This window comes from Triturus cristatus, chromosome 2_2, assembly GCF_964204655.1.
Source record: "Triturus cristatus chromosome 2_2, aTriCri1.1, whole genome shotgun sequence".
NCBI lineage: Eukaryota > Metazoa > Chordata > Amphibia > Caudata > Salamandridae > Triturus > Triturus cristatus.
The window spans coordinates 439088568-439114198 of NC_140582.1; positions in this window are offsets into that span (position 1 = coordinate 439088568).

A 25631-nucleotide genomic window follows, 5' to 3' on the forward strand; every position below is an offset into this window, starting at 1 on the left:
ATGGGAAACACATCTGTGCGATGCTTAATAGAACCATCAAATGGGTTGATTGCTAGAGTGGAATATTTAGTCCAAAATAACCTTATATCAAAGCTGACATTTGCCTTGAAATAATTGTGAAAAATGCATAGCAAAGTAAAATGTAAGGAAAATGTGCCTTTCTTTAAAACGTGTAAACGTTAACGTGCAGCTTTATCAACTTGCAGAAAGCTCTCATTTGTATCGTACTTTCACTGTTAGGCCCGCCTAGGCCTCATGTTTTCTTCTTTTCTGCTTTCCTTTCTAATAAAAATAAATGCCTTTTTAGAGAATGCTGATCTATACAATTTGGACTGCTAAAACCCCTTCTTACTGTGAAATGTACTTTTTAAAAATGTGTATCTTTCCTTCATCACACCATATGATTTCATCATGTTTTAGATTATTTCATTTGCCACTTGCTTATAATAATAAATAAAAAGGGCAGTATATTTGAATAAATGCTCTTAACTAAAAGCATGATTTTCAAGATCTAACCAAGACATTGTGGATAGAAAATATTTAATTCCTTAGAGTTGCTGTGTAGTTCCTACAAATCTATATAGGATCTGCGCATTTGGACAACATAAACTGAGGGATTGGAGTACAGACTGATTCCAGACTCCCCCTTTAGGACATCTTAGTTTGTAGACCAGCTAGCTCATAGTACGACTATAAGCCCCACAACCTTACCAAGGAGTCAATAGTTTCTGGCAACCATCGAACATGACAACCCTGATCCCTAAGGGATCGTGGAAACAGTACAGTACGTTTCGCTCAGTCACTCGTGCTCACTTTGTGTCAGAGAGATACACAAAATAAGCAGTGGGGATGTTTTCAATAAGCATTTATTGAACTAGCGTCATTCTAGTATAAAATAAGTGTGCTGTAAAAACCATTAGACAGAAACAGATAGATACGATTACAAGCACCAAAAGATTAAATAATAGGTAGAATTCTACCATGGTGCTAAAACAATGAATTTATGCAGGCATATAGATGCATGGCAGTAATCATGAGTATTTCTAGGATGCAAACCCTAACTAGATGTACCTAAGTGTACCTAACATGTTTGTAGGTATATTGCCAATAACCCCCTAGGAAAGAGCCAACCCCACCACCTGATAGGACAGAAACGACACCATCTTGGTCTCGAGTTAGACACCCCGCCAGGGATGTCAGATCACTGCATGCTGGAGTGTCTGCATGTAGGGACTTCAGCATCCTGTATCAGCATGGAAGGTTTTCCTCTGATTTGCCCAACGAAGATATGGTACTCATACACCCAAAAGGTACCCTCAGGGGTTTTACTAAGATGTGTCATGATACTGTGGACATGCCGGCCAAGGATGACGATAGCGGTGACTCTTGTACAGAGTTTTTTATGATCAAATCTTTTTTATTGGGTGGAAGTCAAGGCAAAGATACACAGCTTCCTGCCTACATCCATTGGCGGGCAGAGCAAGTCATAGATAGCAGTACACAGTGTTTATGCCACAACCCGGAGGCCGGCCGTGCAATAAGCCATATTGCAGTATGGTAAATTGCCACTTCCTACTTTTCAGGTGATGGATGGAATAAACCAAAGCAAAATATAAGAAAGGGGAAACGATGTCCAAACACAATCCCTCCCCAAACCTCACATCCCCTCCCCACCCTCGTCCACACCAGTTATTACTTCGTTGTTGTGTTTGTGCAGAGTTTTTTGCAGAAGATGGCAATCCTGCTGTGAAACTATGAACCCTCATGCATAATAGATTAGGCTAGTTTTCAAAGAAAACCACACAACATTTATTCTGCACCTAACTAGGTAAAAGGTCAGCGCCAGAGCCGTTATGTAGAGCAAGGTAGGACAAATGTAGGTAAAAGGTTGTGCAACTTCCTAGGCCTATATAGGGGTACATTGGGGCTCATAATAGAGTAGTCCATTGTTACACAATGGAACCTTGAATAGCTAACAGAGTGGACTTGTAAAGATTCTCATGAGAACTTTATTCAGATGTTACAGATGTATGAATGTTTTTTTCACTTTATTTTTATTCCAGAGCTGTGCAGTCATCTGCAGCCATTACAGCGCACGTGGGTACATTGTGCAAGGACCACACAGAAGGTGGAGACAAGCATTACATAAAATATAAGCGCCTATCCTCTCAGTGACTGCAACTTCCCAAGAATATTCTGGGACTAAGCCACTGATCACCATTATACTATACATTTCCCCGTGCAAACTGCACTGCACAATCCCATGTAAAAAATAAGTGCAACAATAGCAAAAAAGAGATAAGCAAAATACAAAACCAAAGGAATCTCTGGCAGCGATTGGCGGTGATGATGCAACCCAATCTCTCTCTAAGAATATAGACAGACTACTGTACATGTCAGAGTCCGCCTTCTCCATCTCTCCAGGTGGAGCTGGAGCTATGACTCAGTGAATTACTAAACTTTGGGGCAATGACATGGGGCCTTTAAGAAATCAGCAACTAACGGTTTATATAGAAAAGAAACATCTCAAACATCTGGAAGTGAGATCAAAGGAAACTCCAGTTCCTGTTTCCAGTGAACTCCTGGAGGTAGGCAGTCATGGCATGGCTCCCTAACATTGGGGTCACTACTCTTTGCACTGACATTCAATCCATTCACCCCTGTCAGCGGCCATCATTCAAACAATGGGTCAGCCGCCTGTATCTACACCTGTAAGGAGGATGTCCCTGTCTGGGTCTGGTCTATCGTGTCCCCACCCAGCTGGTCAGCTGACTGCAACCTTTCCAGCACGTTACCCCATGTCTCCAAGTCTCGGTCAGCATTTTCATCTGTACAAACTGAGTGCAGTCGCCTCTCTTCAGCTACCCCCATTCACATGTCAGCTTTCCATTTAGCCTGCATCCGGGAATGCCGATACATGCGCTGGATTAATAAACGATAATCGATAGGTATGTGCAATGCAGGACAAATGTATGAATGTTTAGCTACAATTAGATGGTATCATGTCGACTTGTACATTCACTGTGGGAATCGAAAGGAGAAACTGCGGACCATCGGAAGATTCTTCCCCATTGGTTCGAGGTGACTTAACACAGCAGAGTATAAATACATATATTTTTAGGTTTTATATAGTAGGTGTTTGTAGCTAGAGGAGGAGACCCTCTCATTATTTTGGCAATGCTCTGCGATGCAATGCCATGCACTTTTCCCCTGCCACATCCCTAAGCACTTGACTGTGCTTTTCTCTCCTTGCCCGATTGCTGTGAGCTACTGCTGATGGTGATTGCTGTTACCTGGCACTTGTGTGAAGTGACTAATTTCTCCTATGCTGATGGTCTTAGCTACAGCCATGACCTCTTTCCTTTGCCTGATTTAGACAGTTGGTGCTGCGACTGTTTAAGAGACTTGGCTGAGCTTCGAGAACTACTTATGGGGAGTTCAACTTCTTATAGATTCCAACTTCAACTCCAAAACTCTTACTCTTCTTCAAAGAACCCTTTATGGGTTCTGATAGGATAGGATCCGTTTAGATTAGTATAGGGACTATTTCTTTCATGGAACACTCTGTTATTTATTCCTGTTTCTAACCATGATTTTTCTTGATATTTCTGTATTTACTAGTTGAATAAAAAGACAAAAAACAAATTCTTAACTTTTAACAAACAATAACGGTTTTAGAACTTTTACCTAACGTCTCATCATTGACTGAACCTAACTAACTAGAAAGTTGATGATATTTTAAATGGTTTAAATTTGTTCTCGATTCTAAAACAGTGGCAAATGTCTATCAACCTTTGAAGAAGTTGCAGCGGAGTTGGAGATCCTCATTGTAAGTCACGGGTTGAACTGTAAATTAAATACTCATTTTCCGCGCTATCATCTGCCTAAGAATACAGAAAAGGTGTTTTGGCATTTTACAGCACCCCCTTTGTGAAATTCATGTTAGGTGTACAGCGGATTGAAATTCCCCTTGACCATAGAAATGGAGCAAGCCAACAATTTTTCCAAAGTAAGGACTGCTATCCATGAGTTATTGCTGTCTGTAAAGAAAATAGCAATTGAATTAAAAATAATACATCCTAGACCTATTTATTATACACTCGAATTGACTTTTTAGTGCATTGGTCACCAAATTCCATACCAATTATGTATGGTTGTGCAAACTGCCACTTAAATGACAGTTTACATGGTTGAAGACGACTTTCTACTCAGGTGTAATTCATCTGTTGCTAGAAAGATGCAGTAAAAGTATACTCATCACATTTTGGAAACTACATGCATGACTACAGTGCTGTTAAAATTGAGCAAATTACTGTATGATGACTATGCATATTCTGGACACTTATCTGTCAGTTGCCTATACCCAATACTGTCAAAAAGCCAGTGAATAGTGGTGAATATTGGGTGTTATAAAGCCCAGCAAGGTTTTTGGGCTGCACCAGAGGTTTTAAAAAAAATGTTTTGAGATCAGATGACTTAGACAGTTTAACAGTTGGTGTTGTAGTGTGGGGATGAAGTAAGACATGGGGAAAAGGATCTTCATTTTCACTCAGACATTTGGTTTGTCATGATCCACTATTAGACATGGGTGTGAGTAATCTGGTAATGCAGCAAGTCAGCAGGGTTATTAAGAAGTGGCTCCTATATTTTCTACTTTTACTATGCCCTTCTACTTCCCCTTTCTCCTACTTTTCAGTGACAAATGTTATCAGAATTCCTTTTTGTATAGTTGTCTGCATCTCCACGTATGTCATATGATCCATAGGATCACATCACTCACTCCTGATGTAACTATATATGCTCTTGTTGCCAGCCTGCACAGGTTTATTCTTCATTGCAATGGTGATCTTAAATGGTCACTGATCACTACCCTCCCCTGTTAGCAATTTGAAATTTGAAAAAAAAACCACATAATTACAAACTCAAAGAAATATTCAATTGATGGGACAAATTTGATGGGCAATTTGAAAAGGCTGACTTGCTGGTGAGTTAGATATACTGCAACTGTTGAGGCAGAACACCCCATTGTTTTCAATTCATTTACACATATATCCTTTTCAAAAGTTGCAAGTCTGCAAATTTTCCAACAATACACTACACAGTTCTGAAAGATCACTTATTGATTCATAAGTATTGAGGGCATCAATCTCATATTGAAATCTCATGTCACTAAAATGAGTGCAGATGATTATTTGAGACAATTTTACCAATGTCCCTTTCTATTTTAACCAGAATGTTTCCTGTAGATAGAAAACATCTTTATGACATAGATATTTATTAAAGTCAAAACTTACATTTTGTAACTTTCATTTGGCACATGTCAAAATCCAAGAAAACCCTGTTTTAAATGTAGCTGCCTCTTTTATAAGTTTGTCAAACTTGAGGTTGGGAAACCACCACCAATTGAAAGCCTGTGTTTACAAATTGCCATGAAACCATATACTGTTAGGGCTCTCATGCTCATCTTTTTTGTAACAAAACAATATATTTTGTTTCAATAATTGGTCTAAAGAAATAGCTTTATCATTTCCTTTGTAACCTCTCTTTCTGCAAGGGGGTTTATAAAGGCAATTAATTTACCTGTTTTAGTAATGATCAGCCCGACTTTAGGGAGGTGTAACTGGTGCAGAAGCACCTGCCACAGATCTCAGGAGAGACGTTGTGTTTAGAAATAACTTTTGGTTTTAAAAGCACCTGCTGTTTCCTTTGGTGTTCGATAGTTTTCAGGCAACAAAACAAATGTCAAGAAAATGCAGGCAATTAATGTTTCTGCTGGAAAGAGATCAAAGTTTTGTCTATAGGCAGTTTTGACTCACCATAAAGTAGCACAGAGGGTTAATATTACTGCTTCAAAGAACGTGTACATGCAGGCAACAGAAAGGTAATCTTTATTGTTATGTGTAACATTCCCTATAGACTGATTTATGCACGTAAGATTGATTGCCTCTATATAACGTGTGTTATGTGCTCTGGCAACCTGGAGCTGGTATGAGTAGCGGAGTAAAACAAAAGTAATGCATGTGAGAGAGTGTGTGTGTTGAGAGATGAGTGGCACTGTTGGAAGGTGGTATTGAGGAAATCTGTGCAGAAGGAAGTCATTGGTGCCTCTAACTCTAAAGGTGGCCCTGGTAATGATTACAGTATGGGCCTGCTGCAGCAACGCTTTCCAAGCTTTTTTCTCTTTTTGCCAGATATCAAAATATTTTTAAATCATCTTTCGTTTTTGGTTCTTTGTGTGGTAGAAGCTTTAGTTTTAGCCTCATTATTATTTTCCAGTTTATTTTTACAGAAACTATAATCCAATGTTTCTTCCACTTGACCTCTTCTTCTAATGTGTATGTGACTTTAAAGTTTCTTTTTCCATTTCACTTCTGAGACAGATTATCAGAACTAAAATTAGCAGATAAGGTCGTCATCTCAGCTTCAGTTACTATTGAATGCAGGGGTACTGCCAATGATTCTACATTAGGTATTCACTTCACGGTCCTAGACAGTTTTTTATTATTTTTAGTCACCTTTATCCATTTAAGGTAAACATTCATTCTATAGTGAGAGGGAATCCACATACACCCACAGCCTTGGCACCATCTTTTCCTTAACTTTGGTTGTTGAGAAATGTATGTGGATATGTGGAAAGGCAATTTTTGAGAAATATTTCTGATGGTTTCAATGTCACTACATCCTACTTTCTCAAACAAATCCTTCCTCTCATACTTCTCCTGTTCAGAGGCTCTCATTTTCGCTGGTCTTACTATAGTGGGTACTGTTAGATTTGGGGGTCTCTAGTTGGCATAGGTAGGTACTTGTGACAAATAGGGACCCTTGCGTCTAGTCAGGGTAAGGGGCAACACTCCTAAATCAACCCCTGCTCATCCCCCTTGGTAGCTTGGCACAAGCAGACAGGCTTATCTCAGAGGCAGTGTGTAAAGCATTTGTGAACACATACAGTAATCAAGTGACACTACAGATGGACACCACACACGTTTTATATCAAAAATAAGTATTCTTTATATCCACAATACTGTTACTTTAAAATGGTGGAATTTAGCTTAGTTCTCTTAAAATGGTAAATGCGACACTCAGAGTTCAGTGTACCTTAGATGCGACACGCAGGGCAAACGAAAGTGTTGCAAAGACGGTGATGCGTTGAAGATCCGGTGCAAATAAAAAAAGATGGCGCTTTCTTCTTGATGCGACACGCTTCCTGGTGATGCGGCGGCACCTGATGTGACGTCGATCCTCTTCTCCGGTGATGCGAGATGTTTCCTCACGATGCGAGCCGTGACAGGCCCTGCGACACGCTTCCCAGTGATGCAGCGGCATCTGCGGCGACGTCGATCCTCTCCCCTAGTGATGCGAGTTGCTTCCACAATGATGCGAGCCGCGACAGGCCTTGCGACACTCTTCCCGGTGATGCCGCGGCATCAGTTCGGCGACACGCTTCTTGTTCTTGAGTCGCGCTTCCAGCCCCTTGCGACACGCAAGTCCTCAAAAAGTCCAGCACAACTGCAGGCACTTCAAGAGAATTCTTGGGGAGCTGATGGGTGAAGTCTTGTCCCTGAGACGTCAGCAGGAGGCAAGCTCTTTTCCAAGCCCTTGGAGATCCTTCACAAGTTGAATGAAAATGCAGACAAAGTCCTTTCTCCTTTCTTTGGCAGTCAGGCAACCACTGCAGGCCAATTCCCCAAGCAGCACGTCAGCTTAGGGATAGTCTCTCCTCAGTTTCTTCTGGTTACACTCCTCAGCAAAGGTTTCTTCTTGTTTCCCAAAGTGATCTAAACTTCTTGGGTTTGGGTCCCAATATGTATACCAAGTTTCTCTTTGTTCTCTGAAGGCAGAGGGGCCTTTGCCTAGTCCAAACCAGTTCTGGTCAGTCCTGGAGCACTTTGTTTACATGACTCCTTCTTTCCTTTCAGAGTGCAGGGCAGAGACATCAGACGCACCACAGGAGGTGGAGCCAGCATTGTGGAGGGAAGGCACAACCTTATTCAGGTCCCAGGTGCAACTCCTCCCACCCATCTAGATGCATATCTCTCTATTCAGCCCTGTGCTGACTCAACCTGTCTCCTAGAATCCCCCAGCCCCTGTCAAACTCCAGACAAGGAATACACAGCCTAGCAGAGGCAGGTTTGGATTGTTAGACAAGAAAATACCTACTTTCTAAAAGTGGTATTTTCAAACACAGAATATTAAAACCAACTCCACTAAAAGATGTATTTTATCATTCTGAGTTCAGGCATACTAAATTCGAATTTCTACCATGTTACCTGAGTCAGTTAGGATTATAAGATGTCAAACTGCCCATTCTGGCCTATGGAGAACAGGTAACCTTGCAATAGTGAAAAACAAGAATGGCTGTTTTTCACTATTAGAACATGCCACACACACCAGGGCATGTTCTACCTTCTACTTACAATGCACCCTGCCCTTGGACCTACCATAGGGGTGTCTGATATGAAGAAAAGGGAAGGTTTAGGGACTGGTAAGTGGGTGCACTTGCCCAGTCAGCATGACAGTAACAGACTGCACGCAGGCTCTGCAATGGCAGGTCTTAGACAAACCTTTACAGGCTGCTTCTGTGGGTGGCACAACCAGTATTGTAAGCCCACCAGCAGTATTTGGATTACCAGCCCTGGGCACTCCTGGTGCACTGTACTAGGGTCTGACAGGTAAACCAAACCAACCAATCATGGAATCACTAATTCATACATCAATTTACAATAGGGAGCACTTGCACTGTCGCACTGGACAGTAGTGGCACAGTGCCCAAAGCATCTAACACCAGCAAAAACACATGAGGCAACAGCAAAAATGGAAGGGAGACCCACGCCAAGGTGCCAGGTCTAACAGGTACCAAAAATCGACCTTATGTAATTCAGAAGAAATTACCTCTAATAAATTTGTTTGATTGTGTTGATTTTCATTGGCTATTGCTAAGGCCTCAAGAATACCTAGCAAATTGCCTTTGATCAATAAACCATATCATTCATCGAAGAGGATGGAGAAGGAACTAAGGGCCTGATTTACAGTTTGATAGACAAGGCACTCTGTCACAAATGAGACGGAGTGCTCTGCCCACCAAACTCTTGACCCCTCTTCCTCATTTGGAGGAAAGCGAACTGTGAGTATTCTGTCGACCAGCCCTGTTAGTTTTGCAAATGAAATACTTCCTCTGATTGCCAGTGGAAATCACTGTTTTCTTCATTTTGATCAATTAGTCGCTCCATGCTGTTTTTACCTAGCCATGAGCCATCTTTACTGGTTAGCGCTTTGCTTGCTTTGGGTCAATCAAAGCATGTGCAAGCCTACAACCACATATTTAGGGAACAAAGCTGCATGTGTTAGATAGGGTGGAATCTTACTACACCATTGAGGTATCTCTATTCTTAGAATCTGGTTGCATCTGCTATTTTGTAAAACATTTTAATTTCAACAGGAGTATTTATTTTTCCTGTAAGACTTGACCAGTAACACTAAGTTTAGAGGCTTTATTTACTTCTTGTGTGGCTGTGACTCTTTTGTTGCTCTATACCCCACCTTCCCCTTTAGGGATTGATAGAGAGGGCTATTTTTAAATATCCAGATGTCATGTGTTTTCCTTTGGGTGATTCTGAGCATGTGCTGACCCAAATACACAAATTTAAGGAACAAAGCTGCATGTCTGTGCATGGGACACACCACTGGCAAACCAAAGGCAAGTTCTCTGTCAACCTATGCTATCTACCTACTTGAAATCTGAGCAATTCCAAGAATTGGATGAGGTGGGCTCACTCACATAATGTGACATGCTTCATCATAGGCCAACTCATCCCACCCTGGTAAGATGGTACTACCAGGGCTAACCCGACCTCAAGGTGGACTGTCTTGAGGGCATTTTTAGAGATTATTTATCTGGACATTTATCTGGGATCCAGTTTCCTAACTAAAAATACCTTGTGATAAACCACAAGATATTTAGTAGGCGGTATGAGTACTGGCCCAGGGCACATCTAGTGCCACTGCACTAGGGACTTACAAGTAAATTAAATATGCCAATTGGGGATAAGCCAAAGCTACTAATAGAGCTCAAAATCTGATTATTCTTCACAAAACATATTTCTTGATTTGAACACAGAAACCTTAATGTGCATTTTGCATTACACAGAATGACACAGAAATGAGAAAAGTTAAAGTAATAGCACCATAAAAGCATGCTTAGAATGTATAGACTTAGCATTTCTATTGCCTTTCATTGTAATGCATCATGAATGAAATGTGTTGCACAATTGAGATGAAATACCTTACATAGCTAATATTTATTATACCAAACAGAATTAGGATCATAAATATGTCAAAACAATTTTAGTAAAATGATTTTTTTAAGAATGAAAGAGAGGAATTCACCTTACAACATTTACATGTTTGAATGTTGGAAGCATTCTGGTAGTAGACCCTACATAACTTTAGTCATTTCTATGTAATAACAGAATGAAACTATTACCATTATTCCAGTATATGAAATGCTTGATTTATTTCATTTTGTTTGATTCTAATTAGGGTTTTTTTTTCATTTAAAAGAAATGTGATCTTTAAATGCATTAATTAATGTTCTTTCCTGAAATGCATTATTTTATAGCTTAATCCAATGGACTTTTCAAGTTTCTTCAAATGTTTATTTGTCTGTTCTGCATGTGCAACATTTTGCACAACTAAGAATATGTTTCTAGTGTTCACTGTGACGTGAATTAGTGAGAACCTAACCTCTGCACTGACATCATGTAAAGTAACAATGTAATTTTCTTTTCCCAACTAACCTGTGACGACGGAAAGGACAGTTTTTTCTCATGACAAGTATGGGAAACCATTCTGGAGTATCAAAATTGTGCACCTTTTGATCAGATGTGCGACCACATGATGACCTGACTATTATGGTGTGATCACTGATCATATGAAGCGTCATAAATACTATAAAAGGAGAGACCTGAAAGCAGGGGTATCGGTTTTGAGGGCGACACATGTTCTATCACCACTTTTGCGAGAGGACCGCATGCTTTTTTTGTGATCAAGAACCATCCTCTTGGTATTTACCTTTGGACTACCTTTGCTGATGCTTCTGCTCTTAGCAGACTGATTGGAATCCTTTTTTGCTGACAGTCTAATTTCTATGCCCCATGCTTTTTTCCCCTTGCAACGATCTTGCTTACTGAACTCTTTTGGACTGTCTGCTGAGCAACCAGATTTTGCCCCATTTTCCCTTTAGCCCATGCCCATGGTTTCAGCCTTAATGGACCTGATTCCCTTTTACCCTTGTTATAAAACCTTTTGAATGATTATTAGAGGAAACCATTCTCCTGCCTTTGATGGTGATAGGATATTTTAACTTGAAAGTAATGTGAGTCTTAACCATCCTCTTCTGGATTAGGACTTTGACTTAATGTGTGGTTTCAATACTACATGCTGTAAGATTTTTGACTTACGTGCTAAAAACTTTACATATATACATTGATTTTGGATCATTAATACAAAAAACGAATTATCTAAAACTGCCTGAGTCTTTTACTGTGCCCAAATGTTCTTTCTGTGCTATTTGAATGTAGGCTCTAAATGGGTAATAGAGAGAAACATAGGGCCATATTCTAAAGGAGCTATCGCCGAGTTATCGGCACCTTAACGCAGCCAAATGTGCGATAAACTTACCACCCCATTCACAAGCTGGTGCAAACAGCCCATATCACCAGTTTTCTGGCAATAGCAGCCACAAAAAACATTGCCAAGGATGACCCCGGCAACTATTGCTAATGAGATGCCGAGCAAAAAGCAGCGACAGCACCACACCACAACATTCTCAATGACCAGCCTGATCTTTGATAAGAACACAAAACATGCGATAAGGCACGTTAGTACCAGGAAACTAACACCTGCTCTGACCTGGTGCAAAGTCGGACTACAACCTGTACCACAAAAGAGAGCCCAGCCCAGAGCCACACTTGAAGAACAACAGATGCCATGGAGCCACAGAACATGCATCCCGGAGCCCCAAGAGGGCAACAACACCCACGGCCATTACCCCCAGGACCCCACATCCCCCACCCCCAGAGCCCCACTCCAGGCAATCCCCACCCACCTCCGGACAAAGATATGTCACATCAACCACACAGAAACAAATACCAAATAAGCTGCATGATGTCGCACAATCACATCTGGTGACATGCATGTGTCATCACAAAAATGAGCATCACACATTCTCCTTCAAAGCAACAAATGAAAATGTATTAAAACAAACACAGAACAGAAATGAAGACACATGTCGGCTCCTCTCAGGACAATCCGTAGGTCACAGCCTGCAAGACAAAAATCATGATGAAAAGGTGTGTCCTGCGCACATCAAGGGACGGAGAGAGAGCGAAGGAGAGAGAGAGAGAAGTAGAAAGAGAGAGCGGAGAGAGAGAGTGAAGGAGAGGGAGCGAGAGGAAGACAGACAGAGAAGGGGAGCGAGAGAAAGATGGACAGAGAGGGGGAGCGAGAGAAAGACGGACAGAGAGGGGGAGAGAGAGATAGACGGACAGAGAGGGATATACAAACAGATAGGGGGAGAGAGAGCTAGAGAAAAGAAGAGAGGGACAGGGAGAGAGGGTGCACCCAGGCCACATTGCCCACCTGCTCCTACCGGTGTGTCTCCAACCACGTGCCGGTATGTAGTGCAGTTCACCAGGTCCCACATCTGAGACAGACCTGACATCTGAAACAGAGTACAGATACCTGAATGGCAAAGTACATACAATTGCACAAGTCATCATTGCCTGACCGCCCCTGCACTCCCAGGCAGCTGCACCCCAGCCCCTCCCTCCACCCAGCGGTGCATGCCCGCCCTTGCGCACCTAGGCCTCACTGCTCACCTTCTGCAACTGGCGTGTAGAAATGAGAGCCCACCACGTGCCGCTGCAAGCCACATGCCCGGGGCCCACAGACATGGCACCCCCACATCATGCAGCTATGCTCCGCAGGCCACGAGGTCTCACATTTGGTGCTGGGTCTTGATTACTCCATGGCAAAGGACATACAAGTGCACCCAGCCTCATCGCAGGCTGCACAACTGCTCAGCCTCATGGGTGCCACTAACTCTGTGATCCAGGAGGCGACGCCATGTGGCGGTAGGCCCGCACTGCCTGCTGGCTCAGGCCTACACTGCGGTCCAGCAGGGCACACAAAACCTGAGTCGTCTGGACCACCGGGACAGGGCATCATCGCAGGCTGCACACCCACTCAGCACTTAAGGTGCTCCCGTGGCGGTGTGCCTGTGCCGGCCGCAGTGTATCCGGTGTCACCAAGTCTGTGCCCCCACAGTCATAAACCCTCTATGATTGTGCATCGTAGTGCGGATACCATCATGTCCCCTCCAGGCCTGCGGAATGTGATGTGGCAGGCCCCTGGACCCCTATGCCTACATGCACACCACACGGATTCACGGATTCACCCCAAGAGAGGTTGGAAATGGCACAGTGCACATGCGTCCAGCCCTTTTTATTGGCAGGGTCACATGTACTGTGACGCGTGTGCTGAATGGGTGTGGTATGGGTGTAAACCAGCCATGAGGGAGTGGCCATGACATGCTGACAACTAGACCTGTGAGCAGCAGATCACTTCAGGAGTGTCCTGGCACATGTGGCGTTGTTGTCCCCCCCTGGAGTGTAAGCATAGTGGGCTGTCCTGGCATACGCCACTCCAGCGTAAGGGTTCGAACAATGACCCCGGGGGTCTGTGCGTGGTTCCGTATGGGGCTGGACAAGGAATTAACAAATCAGTGTGTCGCCGTTGTTGTGTCAGCGCCACCCGGAGGACAATCAATAATGTGTCACCCTGTGACCCAAGTCCAACGACATGAGCCACATGGCAGTAAGAGGAATTCACTGACCCCACATTCATTCATGCTACCACACTTGAAAGACCATAGAGACGACACATCGGTGTGATTCGGAATGTTTAGTGCACATTCAGTGGAGTGTTGCATCTGGAGCAGTACAAGGCCATGCAAACCCCACTTTCAAATTTTGGCCCGTGGAGGGCCAGCCAGAGTCATTCAGGGAATGACCAGTCCAAAGGAAGTGGAAGAGTTCTGTCCGCAGTCTGATAGCAGTGTCATTGGCAATCAAACAGGTTATGGCAGTCCATGTCGAGGTCCAAGGTGAGTGTCGCAGAGTGTATTGGGGGACAGTGGAAAGTGATGATGCAGAGGGCAGAACCAAGCTGAAACCGGCCATGATTGGGAGATGGATGCTACCACTTCCTTCTGACCACGAGGGCAGATTTATCCGCATCTTCGTCCTCTGCTGTTTCATGTGTGGGTAGTGCTGGCCTTTCTCCAGCACTGTGTGGCAGTGACACCTCAGGGGCCAGAGGTGGAATGTCTGCCACACTGTGTGGCACTGACACTTCAGGGGGCGGAGATGTGGATGTAGTGGTAGCAGCAGCATGCATCAGCGCCAGGCCTTGTGGCAGCAATGCCATGAGGATGGTTTTGAGGTCATTGTGGAACCCAGCTACTTCTTGCCGGTGTGCAGCTGTGGCAGCTTCTCCTTCCGGATTGGCCCGTTCCATGTTCTCCATGAACCTCCGCATGAGTCCCAACTCCCGGGCGAGCTTGCTGGAGCCACTCTGACTAGACAGTCATTCTTGTCTCACAGTCAGGACTCTAGCGATGTCAGCCATGGTTCCTTGGAGAGCATGGAGCGGACTGTGGGTGTCCGCTAGGGGCTGTGAGTGGTGCCTGATGGGACTTAGACACCCACGTATGGCATCTAGTTTGTCTGCCATGCGGTCGAAGCCCACCCACACCTGTTCAGCCAGCTACTTCTGGCATCCCAACACACAGCGTTGGAAGGCCATGTGTTCTTCGTGGGGGTCCTGGGAGGCAGCCATGGTGGTGGGTGCTGCCTGCAGTGTGGTCTGTGCAGGGGGGGTTCTCCTCAGTGCAGCTGGGCTGCCCTGCTCCTGGAGGTGTGCTGCGGAAGACTGTCAATGAACTCTCGGAGGGCGACAGAGTCAACGGTGTCGTGGTCCTCTTCGTCATCAGAGAGAGAGGTTGGGACTGCTCTGCAGGAGGTGGTGATTGTCCCTCTGCAATGTGAAGGGGAGATGCAGTTTAACAATGAGTTCACATGTGTGTTGTTGCATTGTAATGTGTACATTGTGGCTGTTTCGGAGGGGCTGCCCATTTGCTGCGGGACTGTGTTCATTTCAACAACATCACGGCTGTGTGTTTGTACTTGTACATTAGCAACTCACATTTCCCTGCAATGCCACTTGTGATTGGCTAGTGTCTACACCCAATTGGCACCAGTTGTGTCCTCTGCTCTGTGGTGACCGTGTTGCGGTTTGTGCCACTTCGTTGTCAATGTTGATGTGCTGTGCACGTGATGAGTGTCTACCGCATTTTGGGGGAGTCCCCCCTGCAGCTCTGATTTGGCTGCCCCTTAACCCTTACATGCGGTGTGCCTCTGACTTCTGTGCTCATACAGTGCTGAAATGTTGCATACTTGGGTACATAGTTCTCTTGGTGGGAGTTGGGGTCTGGGGCATGATTTGTCCACAACTGTGCTCTACTTAATTGTGCATGTGTGCCATGGTGCCCATCTCCCCCTTTCCCCCTTATCCCGGTTGTTACTCACCCTCTTGCTGTTGTGTCCGTTCCTGTTGAGCAGTGTCCAGTCTCCCAACTCCTGCCACCGTCTCCCCACTGATGACTGTGGCCACCATTTCCTCCATGTCGTCCAGCTCCTCCTGTGGCACAGGACTGCCACATTCAGTCTGCATTGCTGCCTTCCGGTTGTTGGCAACTTTCAGCTTGGTTTTGTGCTTGACGTAATTCCAGCGCCTCTTGACCTCGTCAATTGTCCTCTTCAGCACTCCGACTGCATTCATCTTGTCCATGATGGCCTGCCATAGTCCATTTTTTGTCGCCAATGACACAGTGGAGGTGACGAACAGTTGTTGATGGTGTTTTACCACCTCTGTTATCAGAATCCTGTTCTCCTGCGGTCTGAAGCGCTTCTTCCTACTCTTCTTCTCCTTGGCCTTCCCTGACCCCGAGGTCCCAGGCAGGTCCTCCGGGGGGCTTGTGGGGTTCTGGTTCTCCTCCGTACTTGCTCTGGCAACATCCATGGTTCTTCGATGTAATTTGGCATTTGTTTGTCTGGTTTTTTTTCACCTTTTATGGTGATTGTTCCCACCTGACACGTGTGGATTGCAGATCTGTGGCTGGTTTTCGCAGATTTTTTTATCGCAATTGGCCTCATCACAGCTTTTTTTGCGTTTGTGTTTTGCGGCGTGGCGTTGATTTCACGCAGCCATTTGACGCGTTGTCTGGTGACTATCGCATGGTACCGCTGTGTTGTGAATACGCGGTTAACACAGCATAAATTTCCCGCGACGGACTGCGATGTTGAGGGTTGCGTTAAGTAACTTTTGAGATGGTTATCACACATTCTTGAGACTATACCCCATAGACTGTTTTGGGAACATCAAGTTCTACTGCTTTTAATCTGTGTTGCAACTGCAGAACTTCTAGTGTGCAGACTGAACTTCTAGTGTTAGACTAAACTTCTTCAGGAGATTGGTTCTACCCAATGCAATACTTTTTTTCTATAGCATGGTCCTGTGAGTGGTGTATTTGAATTGTATCACAAAGTTATGAGATGGCTAAGAATTAATGTTCCTCATTGGGTGACCAACAGTTTTTGGACATCATATTTACCACCCCTCACTATTGGTGGAGAAAGATACATTGGGGACCATCACCTCATGGTAAGGTGCAGTAATGTGAGTTGTCTAATCATAAAGGGCCCAGTATGGTTAGAGTAGTGAGTAACTAGTGAAAGTTTGTAAAAAAAAACGCTTCCCCCGGATCAAATATTGGTAGGGGAAGATGGTTCTGTCGAGTGAAGTGAGGTTTTAGGGTGTCAGAGATAGAGTTTCCCCAGTCAAAGTTCAAACGGCCCAAATAAATTTGGTTCAGCAAAAAAGAAGGATTGATGGAGTATTGTCTCAATTGCAAACAACGTATAGCAGCAAAGGAGTGTGAATGTTAATGGGGATGTGTGTTGCGGTTGCTTTTGCTTAAGACTGCGGTGTATTGAACTGGATGTGTGTTAGTGAGTGAGGTTGAGAAATGGTTAAAGTCCATATGGTTAAAGTCCATGTATGATTGTGGCGCATATTGCAAAGAAGCTGAAGTTATAAATGGGTCCATTGTGGCCTAAGATCTTGAGATATTTATTCGGGGAGGTAGTCTCAATGTAGAAGACACCTAGTAAGTTGTCTGCTGTGTGTGGTGTTGATCATGAGATGTTTCCTACAGCATCTTATTGTAAATGGTTCTCTTTTGTGTATTAGTAAACAGCTGGTATAGTTGTGTAAAGGGAATAATTGAATCAATTAGGGTGAAATCCCATTGGTCAAGATTTCATTGAAGTAAATGTTTATAGAAAAGTTTAATTACCTTTTGAGAAAAAATTCCTTTAGTGGCGCAGACAATTGTATTTGACAATTGCATTGTATTGTGATATTGCTTAGAAAAAGTGCCAAAGAAAAGTGTAAAGAAGGGTGAGCTGCTACAAGTAGTGAGTTTGATATCACAGTGTGTCGTGCAGTGATAGGTCGGTTAGTGTAAAGCGGCGCTGAGATTGGTTTACTACATCATGAGAGTCGCACTATTATTGGTTGAAGTTGCTGAACAATAGAATTGTGGGGGCATTTCATTTCCTGGATTTTACGGAAGACATTTCTGAATATGAAATTGAATAAATATAGAATTTTTCAAAGTCTTATGAAAATTGAGAAAGAGAGATGTGACCATACCTGCAACAGTAGGAGTAGAAGCACCACCTAAGAGTACACCAGGATACATTGTTATGATGGATAAAGGATTCCAGCCATATTTGTGGCTTGAATATTGGCACAGACTCCCAGAGGGAGACAAGGCTCAACAGTTTCCTGGTTATGGGACATTTAGGGGCCTATTATGATGTTGAGTGGACGCATGACCTCCATTCGGCGGTCCCGACCTCCTGATTAGGATGCAACGAAACATTGTTCGGTCGCATTCTGACATTTCCTTACGGGAGCATGTATTACAGCCGTAAACTGGCCATAGTACATGCTCCCATAGGGAAATGGGAGGTGGTGTTAATACCTGTACCCCATGGCAGGCACCTTGGTGACTGCCTGGGGGTGCATGGATTGAGAGGGGGGCATAATAGGTGCCCCCTCGACCCCCAATCACAGGCCGCGCACACAAGGGTGCCTGAGCCCCCAAACACTCTTTCCGACAGGGTTTTCCTGTTGGAAAGGCTGGCATGGAAACCATGGCGGAAACCATGCATCGTAATCCCAAGGGCGGAAATACCATCCTTTGGGATTATGGGTCGGTCTCCAACTGGCCGACGGCTAGTTTAGTTTCTGACCTCCAGAATTGTAATGCAGCGGTCTGAAAGGAAACCGAGATGTGTCCAGGAAAGGCTCCGACCAAAGGCCGTATCGCAATCGGCCCCTAAGTTAGAGGCTCATTGAGAATTTAGGAGGCTATTATATGAAATGAGACCACCTTCTAGAAATTACCAATTTGTAGCACTAAATATGTGGGAACACATTGCACATCAGAAAGAGAAAGGGAAATACCAAGGGAGATACAGAAGAACTATAGATCATTAGGCAGAAGCTAAATGGGATGCACAACAGAAAATGTGGAGAGCAGATGTTGTTCAGGGAACGAGAATGTATCCTCTGTGAAGTGAAAACATATAGAGACAGAAAAGGGTGACACAGCAATAGAAGGAGAAGAGAGTGACAAAGAGGACAAACTTTCAAATGACTTGTTGATGAATCGTCCACCACCATACAATGAGACTCAGAGTGGGGGTTTGACAAATGGTAATAGAGCTGAGAGTCCAAATGCCTCTGTAATGCCTGAAATACCAAAAGAGGTGACACTTGTTACTCCTGTATGAAGGAGAACAGAAATAACAGCTCTGATAAACCAAACTAAATGTTCCAGATGTTTTAACTGTTCCTTTTACTATTGGACCTGTTGTACCTCTTTATAAATCTGGGTCACATGCTTTAACCTTACCTGCTGGACTAAATACTGCACATGAAAATCCATTGGAATTGACAATGAGATCTTTGCTTCAGATACCTATGGTTCTAATTCTAAGCACTACCACAGGCACTAAGAATGGCGGTTCCATTAAACATCAGACACAACTTGACACCACAAAAATGTACAGAGGTTTCCACCTTTTTATTTCCCCAGAACAAGTGGACCTCCTGAAAGTAGTTATAATGCTTCTGACAATATTGTGCCAATGGGAATTTCAGTTCCAGATACATTGATACTAAATATGTAACCTGGAACAAGTACAAATTTGACTAATGAAAATGTAAATACTCCAAGAGAAGAGTCAGAATTTACTCCTCAAGAATTCAATCAGAGGCTTTAAGGATATTGAACTCCGATCAATAATCAAAGTTCTGAAACTGTTTCACAATCAGCTCCGGTTCCAGCCTATTGGTAGCTCCAGTTCAAGGTTTAGTTTCAGCTTCAGTTACAATTCCAAATTCGGCGCCAATTCAGAGAAAGGGAAGCAAAATAGATGTAACTAGATAAAAAGTAGAGCTAAAAGAAATAATGTTGGGAAATCTTAGTCCATCATGATTACATACATATCAGGATGAGAAACTATTGTTTCTCTGTAAAGACATTACCAGACAAGCCAGATTGACACTTGAGAAATTGACTGAATTGGCTCAGAAATATGAAATTCATATTCACAGATCAAATGTTTTGCAATGATTAGACTTTGACAACAGAGATATTGCAAAAATTAGGCTAACAGGAATGAAATTGCAGATTAACGAACTAATGACACTGATCAAGAAATGGAGTGAGAGAGAAAAATGGGCAGGTAGCTGGTCGAAAGAGAAAGATACAAAGAAAGTTTGAGTTGAAACACCTTCATATGTTTTCAGTGGAGGGGATGGAGAAATACAAATACTTCCCATGAGAGAGGTACCAGGTGGAGGCCATGCACATGTGGTATGGAGAAGAACTGATAGTTTGTCATTTACAAATAAATTCCCAAAATTGAGAGAAAATCCAGTCGAATCGTACAGACAGATTGTAAGGTTTTTGAAAATTTCAAAGGTGTTGTGGAAAGATTGAATACCTTGTTTGCTATTGTGGTTCTAGGAGAATTTATGGACTGAGTTTAACATTTCTGTTGATTAGCCTGTTGCAGAACCAGATGGAAATTCTAGAACAGGGGCTCCATCTCCAGTGGTATTAAAGAAACAGCTAATAAGTCACATGAAAAGCAAGTTTTCTCCTAAATAGATTGATTGGTTGCAGATTGACAAAACAACCCAAGAACTTAAAGAATCAGTACATGCCTATTACAAGAGATTGTTATAAGCTTTCAAGCAGGACAGTGGAATGTAATATATAGCAGGGAAAGATATGGGACATTGTGTTTACAGATTTGTGCAAGGTTTGAGACCTGAGATTGGTTCTATGATTAAACAGCAATTACTTTGTTGCCAAAATAAACCTCTTAATGAGATCTTGTGTTATCCAAGTATTGTGGAGTTTAGATCGAAGTCAAAAATAAGAAACTCAAGGAGAAGCTGATGGTTGCACAAATAAAAGTGATGCCGAAAGGTCAGAATAAGACAGGTTTTGAAAACACATTTTCGGTACATGGAGGATATAATCAAGTTCTGATGATGCAAGGTGTTAATGGTTTTCAAAAACAGACTTTTCAGCCACATGGTAGAGGTCATAGTATTCCAATAGACTCTAGAACTGGTGTTGATGTTTTGAATTTGAAGAAAATGAACCCATGACACATGTGCGGAAAATGAGGGTATTGGAAACGCGAGTGGAAGTTTAATATGAATAACGCTAATGCTATAGTTCAAGAAAATAATATGGTCCAGGCTCAACAGGCACAAGGACAGAGAATTAAAAATCCTATTGTATCCCAATCAATGAAGATACCACAAGCTCCGATGCCTCAGCAGAATGTTCAGGTACAAAGGTACAATGTAAATCAGAACCAGCAGATGAACAGAAATTAATTCCCAAATCACAATGTATCACAACAGTATTTGATTCAGAGAGGCAATTTTGATCAGGACCCATCAACCTGACAGTACCTGAGGGAGGAGGAGGAAGCGTGCTTGGTGCAGCCTTAGAGGTAGACCAAAGTGGTCCCTATGTTGTTGGAGAAGTGAACTGGTGCTACTCGCTATACTGTAAGAACAGCAGACGTTCTCAACTTAACACTCTCAGGAGAAAGTATACAGTTGTAGGAATACAAATAGAAAGTTGTCCACTCCAATTTCTGAAGCAGTTCCAGTTAAAATAAGGTCTTTTTAGGATCACCATTGCTTTGTAATGCGTGATTCAAGTCCAGTGAATCTGTTTGAATGTGATTTACTGTGTAAATTAATTTGTTCCATCCATTGCACACCAAGAGGTATTGCATTTCACACAAAAGATTTTCCCATTTAACTGAGAGACACCGTGTTATCTAAAGTCTGTGACTTTACAGGTAAATGTATCTAAGTAATCAAAGGTCCAGTACAAATCACTGTCAAACTGAATGCAGAATTTACAAGAATCCCACAACACAATTTGATTGCAGATATTATTGCTGGAATTACTCATGTGATTGACTCAATGACTGAGCAAAGGATCCTGAAGGAGAAGTCTATGCAACTCTCCTATTATGGAGTTTACAGAAGCTGAACAGCAAGTATCGTATTGTGCAGGATTAGCGGAAAGTGAATGCAATTATTGTGCCACCGTCCTGTGGTACTGAATCCAGCTGTGAAACTCCTCCAAATTCCATGCAAAGTAGAATTGTCTTCAGTTATTGACCTATGCTAAGGCTCCTTATCTATTCCTCTGCATGAGGGTAGTCAGCATATTTTATCTTTGTATTTCGGCGACCATGTTTTGGCATGGTGCCAAGTCCCAAAAGAGTATACAGAGAGCCCCTCAATCTTTAACCAGACACTTAAAAAGAATCTTGAGTCTCTAGTGATGCCAAATTACTCAATACCAGTGAAGTACATTGATGACCTACTGATGGTGCCATATACTAATGAAGCTTGCAAAATTGACACTATTGCTTTGCTAAATCATCTGGCTGAGAATGGACATAAAGTATCCTTGACTATGATACAGTTTTGCAAATCTGAAGTCCTGTACTTAAGACACTACATTGAGAAAGGAGCAGGGAAAGTGTCACAAGAAAGAATCTGTAGTCCGCCAGCAACCCATAAGGAAGTCTGCATGTTCTTAGGAAGGGTGGGCTGCTGTCAATAATGGATTCCAAACTTTCCTTTAACAGCAAAATCTCTTCAGAGGTTGACACACAAAGACATTTCTGATCTGGTACCCTGGGATGACTTTTGTATGACTGCCTTTACTGAGCTGCGAGAATGCCTTTGCAGGGCAGCAGCAGAAGAAGAAGGCCTGTAGTACTTCCTGTTCTCTGCCCGACTTTGGATCATATTGGAAGGGACAACACACTTTTGTGATGACCCCGCAGTGGCCTGGGGGTGGCTCGAGGCCCATAAAGGGATCTGCTGCTGGCCAGCATGAACGGAAATCGAGGAGGAGGTCCCAGAGGAGACCCTGTGGGGGCCCATCAGGGAAACCTAGTACCTTCCAGACTGGAAAGGATAGGGAAGATATTCTTCAGGCAGTGGCTACCATCATGAAAGGGATGGAGAGTGTCTTGGAGGCTGGCTCCTACTCGGTGAAAGAAACTGACAAATCCGGGTCAGACTCCTCACAGGGTGACAGTAACTGACTGCTGATAGTGACACCGGATACCGCTGATGAGATCATCTGATGGGAGGTCTGCAGACTCCGGTGTCTACTCCTGGGATTTGTGACACCTGGTTGCTGTCTTGGGAAATCCTGGAGTTTGTTCTGGAAGGTCTGGGCTGGGGCGGATAAGCTGAGGAGCTGTTACTCTTGGACTGTTGCCTACCCCCTTTCAGAGGGCCACGCCTGAGACTGGTTTCAGTCCTCTGATAGAATTGATGGTTTGCTTGAAATTTGGGTAGTAGCAGTTGCCAGGCTGCTCTTGGGTTCGGGAGTTTTTGTTTGGAGATGTGATTCTTGTGGGTTTTTTTTAGGTGCAAGGGTGGTTTCCTTTCTCTTAACCGGGGGTGTGGGGGAGGGGTTGCCTGGACTGTCTAGTCTTTCAAGATGCCACCGCTTTGCATGTTAAGGTTTTTGGAGTGGAACATTTGGGGGATGGGCTCTGCCACTAAGAGGCATATTGTGCATAGATACCCAAAGAGGCGGGGAGTGCAGATTGCTTCCTACAGGAGATGCATCTCATTCAGAGTGAGGTGGAGAAGTCACGCTGGAAGTGGAGGAGGTGGGTGCTCATTACCTCCTTTTTAGCGTATGCTAGAGGGGTACTGATCTGGGTGAGGGCGGGAGTCCCCTTTGAGCCACAGCATACACTCATAGATAACAATGGCCAGTGTATCCTGGGGGTTATTTGGACTGAATATTACCCTCTGCAGTGTATCTCCAACCACGATCAGGTGCCATTTCTTCAGGGGCTATCAGCCCCCTCTGGCAGATTCAGCAGTGGCAGATATACTTCTTGGGGGGGATTTTAATTTGTGTGTCAGATGTTCTGCTGGATCATTTGACCCCCCCCCCACCATTTCCAGGTGCTCAGGCTCATTGATGTGTTGCAGGGTTTTGAGTGTGGGACATCAAGTAACGACTAGTGGAACTGCAGCTTGATGCAATAATAATGTCAATGCTTTTGCATTTGACTCGTGAGGGACATCTAGTAACGACTAGTTGAACTGCAGCTTTTTGTAGAATTATTTTGATATTGGATACTATAAGAGTCACTGCCCACTGCTAATCTCGTCCCATAATGCTTTGCAGGGCCTTTGGTTGGGATTGTATTTTTGCCAATGACTGCGCTTAGGGTGGTCCTAAGAGGATGGGACCACCACCGAATCATTCAAGAAGATGTGCTTTTCGTTTTCAAGGCATCTGCTTGGTTCTCTCACTAGGTTAGGGAGGATCCCAAAATCATCACCTCTCTCACTGCTTTCTAATTTGTCAGTTTCACTTTTGTGAAATGACGATATGTATTTTAGCATATAAAGACAGAGATACTTAATTTATCATAACTTGCACTGTGCAAGATGCTTTTTGCAATTATTGCTCAGAGCATACAAGCACACAATGCTAACAGCTACGCAGTTTGCGTAGCTGAGCGTAGTTCAAATTGTACTTCGCGTAACTACGTGTAGTGCTGCTACGCAAACTACGCCCAGGGTTACATATGACATGGGCATGCCCCGGACTGCACCAGTTCTAGGATGAAGTATTATCGGGGTGGGTTTGACACTGGGATGTACACTTGTCTCCATACTTGAGGTCTGCTTGCTGGGGCTTTTTCCCTGCCCTTCCACTCGGAAGGTCTGGAACAGATTTATAGACCTCACCTTGGTCCTGGCTAGAAGACGGATAGCTGTTGCATGGAGGTCTGCAGACTGTCCGGTGATTGGGGTTTGGAGATGTGATGTATCTCACTGGGCCGGAGGGCAGGGTTCATGACCAGGGAGGAATTGAGAGGAGCAGTGGAGGAAGGACCTGGATGCCTCGGAATACCCAGATAGTGCAAATGGCGATGGGGAGTGGGATCAAGATGGCATCGAGGTGGATAGGGAGCGCACACATGTGGCTGGGGAACCCGGGGCTGGGGAGCGACCCCTGCTCAAGGATGAGGGAGAACGGTAGACACCAGGGGGGCACCCTGATATGCCACAGCAGTGTAGTGGACACCGGAGACACCCAGTGCTCTCTCCGTGGTTAGTTCTGACCAGGATGTAGCGTCCCAATGGCTGGAAGCTGAAGTAGAACAGCCCTCTCAACCCTCTGCCTGTCTGGTGGGTTATGCCCTCCAATTTGTTTTGGTAACCTCTGGTATTCTCTGCACCACTCAACACATATAAGTTAGTAGTTGAGTTTGGTAAGTAAGTCTGGGGGAGGCATACCCACTGAAGCTCTTTTCTTAAAGAGATTGGGCCATCTTATACATGCGATGTGTGATGACTAGATACAACACCGTTAAATAACGATTCCTTAAAATGCAGCTACCGACACAAAGCATTTTTTTTATTCTTTGATTTTTTTTCTGTATGCTTTGCGACTGGTGCAGACCCTCACAATTGGTGGTTGTCAGGACAGCTATTTGTGGTCTAATGGGGAAGGGTCTCTTGTCTACGCATTGTATTGTAATTCAACTGGTGCATAGAGAGCTCTCGGGAATATATTTGTTTTACTGTTACTGAGTAAAATGCTTATAAAAATATGTTTAGAAAAAAACTATAACATTACTTTAACCTTTGGGTTCTTCAGTGAAGATATATATATATACCCAAACCAAAAAGACATCTGAGGATGCCCTTCCATGCAGGTCGGGGCTCGTTTTGGGTGGACGCTGCCCCTTTTATTAATGATTTACAATCCTCACCTTCCAGGGCAAAGAACGTGCCACTCCAGTTGTGGTTTGATGTTCAATTATTAGGGCAAAAAGACAAAA